General features: G+C 43.3%; 1 non-coding gene across 1 annotated transcript; it reads right to left on the bottom strand.

Annotated features, from left to right (window-relative positions):
* Positions 1 to 3,883: 3,883 nt before the first annotated feature.
* LOC120274236 lies at positions 3,884 to 3,990 on the bottom strand. The gene has a single exon (XR_005540768.1). It is a non-coding gene; the product is annotated as a small nucleolar RNA R71 (small nucleolar RNA).
* Between the last annotated feature and the right edge of the window lie 1,315 nt (positions 3,991 to 5,305).

The following is a 5,305-nucleotide window of genomic DNA, read 5'->3' as shown; positions in this document are numbered from 1 at the left end:
GCATACGGCCTCAATACTGCCCGGTATAGAGCCCGGGATGATCACTATAGCTATAATAGAAGATATTTACTTGATGGAGTTTGCCTACCCCAAATAGTGTCAATGTTGAGCTCCATAGGGAGTGGTATAGCACTCAGGATGGAGGCCATAGGGAGTGGTATAGCACTCATGATGGGGGCCATAGGGAGTGGTATAGCACTCGGGATGGAGGCCATCAAGGGGGTATGATGAGTGGTATATAGAGGGATTTTTAGAGAAAGATTGGGGACTTTTTTGGCTGGACTTCTTGGAAACTGACAAGTTCCCCTTGCTTTTATCCCGCAAGTGCACGGGCTTGTCGAAGTAATAATCCTGGGTGAGCGGGGTCGAATCCACAGAGAGTAGGGAATGAGAATACTTAATTTGATTCTTAGCTATGTGGAAGATCAATTATGATAGGTGTGAAATTGATTCAATTCTCAACAATAAAATCAACAAGTGAAAGAGCAAAAGTAAGAAGAGGGTAAGGCAATTGATAAAGATGGGGTACTCGGATAATGCTTCACCTAGGATAATCGCTTCAAGTGCAAGAACTCTCTATTATGCTTCCTAATCAATGCAATGGTGAGTCGTGGATATCCTTACATACATAGTCCCAAATCTAAGGTCAACTATGCCTAACTCTATACATGTCCCGGAGGAGAAATCGAACAATCTCAACACCTCGCACTCGCATAGAGTTGCAATGAACTCTAGGGATTCCAAATAATAAATCTCTTTCTAAATATAGACCTAACCCTTTGGTCCAGGCGGAAAGTCCCTAGCCACAATTAAGCCCTCCATACTAAGATCCTCTCAACGCTTCACTCCATTGCACGCGCAACTAGGCCCCAGCGGTGGTTCATCCCTTAGACCACTCACTCTATTTTGGCCGCAAAGAACTCAAGGAACAGAGGTAGAATCTATCACGCCGGAGGGGAAAGGGGACGCTCCTGTACCTCTCGACTCATCCTCTCAACCCTATCCAACCTAGCTTTGTCTAACGCTCATGGTGTGTCACTCACTCACGAGGTTACCAACAAGAACTCTCAACCCTAGTGTCACTCTAGGGGAAATGTTCATCCAATCAAGCAGTCAAGGTTGGAACTCACAATAAACATCAATTTATTGAAAGCATAATAAAGAAGTTCAATGAAACGAATACATCCTAGGGTTCACAATCAACCAAGTACCCACTAGGGGTTTAGCTCTCCATGGAGCTTAATACAATCAAAGAAATCGAATGTAAAAGCAATGAATCCATAAAGAAACCCCCTCGATGGTCGTGTTGATGGTCTTGTGGAGAGTCCTCTACTCATCGTCCAAAGATTCCTTCGTCCGGTATAGGATACGCCTCGATCGAAGCTCCCCTACCAACCTTCTACCTAATGGAATCACGATGTCGGAGCCGTAGAACTTCTCCAAAACCTTGGCTAATACCCCTCGAAACCTTAGCCAAAGTCCTCTCACAAATTGGGGAAAAGATGGAGAAAAGAATATCAAAATCGGGGCTGAAATCGGCTTTAAATAGGGCTGGAATCGGGCGACTGCACGGGCGTGTATGATGTCACACGCCCCTGTGGAATTTCAACATGGGTATGGATAATTTCCACACGCCCGTGTGGATTCTCTGTTTCTCTGATTTCTCGGCCGGGCTGCTACATTACTTACTACAGTGTTTTCCTATAATAACCTGCTGCAGTCCTATGCCGGAAATACTCCTGAATTCCATACTTTTATTGGGGTAATGCAAACGGGCACATGTTTACGTCGTGAATCACTTGCCTCTTCAATGATGTGCATGTTGGTGGATCTCTTGTTCTTATATGCATAAATCAGAATGTTCGAGTGTGACTGGCTTTGTGCCCCTCCAAATGAATGTGCTCACTCGAATACGAGAAAGTTGGCACACACTCTAGCATCTCACACCTGACCTATGTCTTCGCGTTTGAACCTTAGCAAGATCTCCTCCAAAATAGGTGCATTATGATCCACATTGGCCTATTTCCTTCATACTCGGCCTCACAACCCTACCTGCATAAAAGCAACATAAAAGCACACATATTAATGTAAAAACCTGAGAAAAGTAATGCTCAACAAAAGGAATGAACGCTTCGCATTCATATCGCACAAGTATTTATCAGAGACTCTAGGGCAGACTTTTGAAGGGTTTTTGGCAGCCATCACTTTGAGGAAGTAGAGAAACGAAGACACCATTATTTGGGAGAGTTTGGCTTGAAGCTTGGGAAGATCAAGGGCTTGAACTTAAAGGGAAAGCCTCATCATCAAAGGAGGAGAAGCATTCGGCATCTCTAGGGCTAGAAGAAGCATCATTCGGCCACCATTCTTTCTCCTCTTCATCATTCGGACTAGGGAGTGTCATTTATGCATTTACTTCTTGCTTTTGTTGTGTTTGAGATACTTATTTGTATGATGGCACACTAGACCCCCAAGGCCGTCGGATGTAGGTGAACCTTGGGGGGTTCATCTTGTATTTTGGATGCTACATTTATATTTGATATGCATTGGTGTGATTTATGATTTGGCTCATTGTGTTTCATGCCTAGAACTATTATGTGGAGAAATCCTTAGTTCTTGTTTGAGTTGTACATGTAGACGTGACCTACTCACGTGTACTAGATCGTTAATCAGCTAATAGGGGTATTTGTTGACCAACATACCGAGAAATTGGGTGTAGGTAGCCCCTCCGAACCATGAGGATAAACTTAGGTTAAGTGTGTCCTCGTTGCGTGATCTCCATTCACTTAATGCAATCGTAGGAATATGACTAAGGAGAGATCCTTGTCATCATTTGTATGGGATTAGGGTTTAGCCGCCGAGAAATTGGGGTTGAACTATTGTTGAGGTCCGTCGGTCTAAATCACCCGTGCCATGTATTTTCATGCATCCTTATATCTTGATGACCCCTCTTGGGAATCCTCATCCCTAGGCCTATTCTTATCATCATTGCTCTTGTGGTTTTCTTGCTTGACTTGGAGTTGTTACACTTGTGTTTTATTTTCAATCTTGCTTGTATTAGATTAGTATACCATGCTTGAATTGTAAGGTTAGAAAATGAGTGATGGAGGAGTAATAGGAGCTCCTTAACCCCGTGGAATACGATCCTTGGGCTTTTTCTCAAGGTATTACTTGGCGACCCCGTACACTTGCGGGCAATCAATCAAGTTTTTGGCGCCGTTGCCGGGGACATTAAGGAATTCTAGGAAACTTCTAGCTTATTGCTCTAACCATTTTTTCTTTTCTTTTATTTCTTCCTTTCATTTGTCTCTTTTTTTTTTTTCTTGAGCTTAACTTTCTTTATCTTTCTTGACTTTGAAAGGTACTGTGCATGACACGAGCAAATCGATCAAATTTAGTTGCACAAGGCAGTGAAATTGAGAGAACCTTGCATCGAAGACTTAGAGAAGTGGGCGAAAGCATTAGTGAAAGAAACATTGAAATTGTGGACACAGAATCTGTAATCATGGCCGAAGAAAGACGTACTTTATCCGAATATGAAAGGCCACAATTCACAGGTGAAGAATTTAGTGTGCAAGCGCCATCCATCGCCACAAATAATTTTGAGATCAAGGCAAGCACCATCGGCATGGTCCAAAATTCAGTCCAATTTAATGGCCTTGCAAATGAAGATGCCCATGATCATCTTTCCCGTTTCCTTCAAATTTGTTCTACCTTCAAGATAAACGGGGTGACTGACGATGTGATCCGGCTACGATTATTTCCTTTCAGTTTGAGAGATGGAGCATATCAGTGGCTCACAACCTTATCGCCGGGGTCGATCAAAACATGGAAAGATATGGTGGAGAAATTTTTGGGAAGGTATTTTCCTCCTAGCAAAGCGGCGAAGCTAAAGCAAGAAATTTCGGCATTCAAGCAAGGAGAGTCGGAGACACTATTTGAAGCTTATGAGAGATTCAAGGACCTTCTTCAAAGATGCCCCCATCATGGCTTTGCTTCTTGGATGAGGGTTCAGATCATCTACAACAGGTTGAATTATGCAACTCGTCAATTAATTGATGCCACAGCGGGTGGATCTCTTAGTAACAAGTACCCCGATGAGGCCTAGCAACTCCTTGAATCAATGGCAAGCAATGAGTCTCATTGGGCCTCAAGAGGTGTACCACAAAAAGGGGCCGGAATCTATGAAGTCAATGCTAATGATGCTCTTGCCGCAAAGGTTGATGTGTTGTCTCGAAAGCTAGACATGCTCATGGGTAGTAGCTCGAAGTCAGAATCGGTGATGAGTTGTAGCACTTGTGGTGGAGGTCATGGAGTCGCCCAATGTCCTATTGCTAGTTCCTCCGTCGCCCCTATTGAGAATGTTGATTATATTGGGGGACAAAGGCCACAAGGGAGTGAAGCGTTGAGGGGATCTTAGTATCTAGGGCTTAATTGTGGCTAGGGACCTTCCGCCTGGACCAAAGGGTTAGGTCTATAATTAGGAAGCGATTTATCACTTGGAATCCCTAGAGCTCATTGCAACTTTATTCGAGTGCGAGGTTGAGAGGTTATTCAATCTCTCCTCCGGGACATGAATAGAGTTAGGCTAAGTTGACCTTAGATTTGGGACTATGTATGTAAGGATTTCCATGACTCACCATTGCATTGATTAGGAAGCATAATAGAGAGTTCTTGCACTTGAAGCGATTATCCTAGGTGAAGCATCATCCGAGTACCCCATCCTTATCGATTGCCTTACCTCCTCCTTACTTTTGCTCTCTTACTTGTTGCTTTTAATTGTTGAGAATTGAATCATTATCACACTTATCATTGTTGATACTCCACATAGCTAAGAATCGAATTAAGTGTCTTTACTCCCTACTCCCTGTTGATTCGACCCCGCTCACCCAGGATTATTACTTCGACAAACCCTTGCACGATATACGCAAGGGGACCTTGTCACACTCTAGGGGAAATGTTCATACAATCAAGCATTCAAGGTTGGAACTCACAATATACATCAATTAATTGAAAGCATAATAAAGAAATTCAATGAAACAAATACATCCTAAGGTTCACAAATACCCAAGTACCCACTAGGGGTTTAGCTCTCCATGGAGCTAAGTACAATCAAAGAAATAGAATGTAAAAGCAATGAATCCATAGAGAAACCCCCTCAATAGTCATGTCGATGGTCTTGTGGAAAGTCCTCTACTCGTCGTCCAAGGATTCCCTCGTCCGGTATAGGATACGCCTCGACGAAAGCTTGCCTACCAACCTTCTTCCTCAGGAATCATGATGTCGGAGCCGTAGAACCTCTCCAAAA

Source organism: Dioscorea cayenensis, chromosome 12 (genome assembly GCF_009730915.1).
Source record: "Dioscorea cayenensis subsp. rotundata cultivar TDr96_F1 chromosome 12, TDr96_F1_v2_PseudoChromosome.rev07_lg8_w22 25.fasta, whole genome shotgun sequence".
In the NCBI taxonomy this organism is placed as follows: Eukaryota; Viridiplantae; Streptophyta; class Magnoliopsida; order Dioscoreales; family Dioscoreaceae; genus Dioscorea; species Dioscorea cayenensis.
The sequence above is the reverse complement of the archived record's forward strand: the minus strand, read 5'-3'. Positions and strand labels throughout refer to the sequence as shown.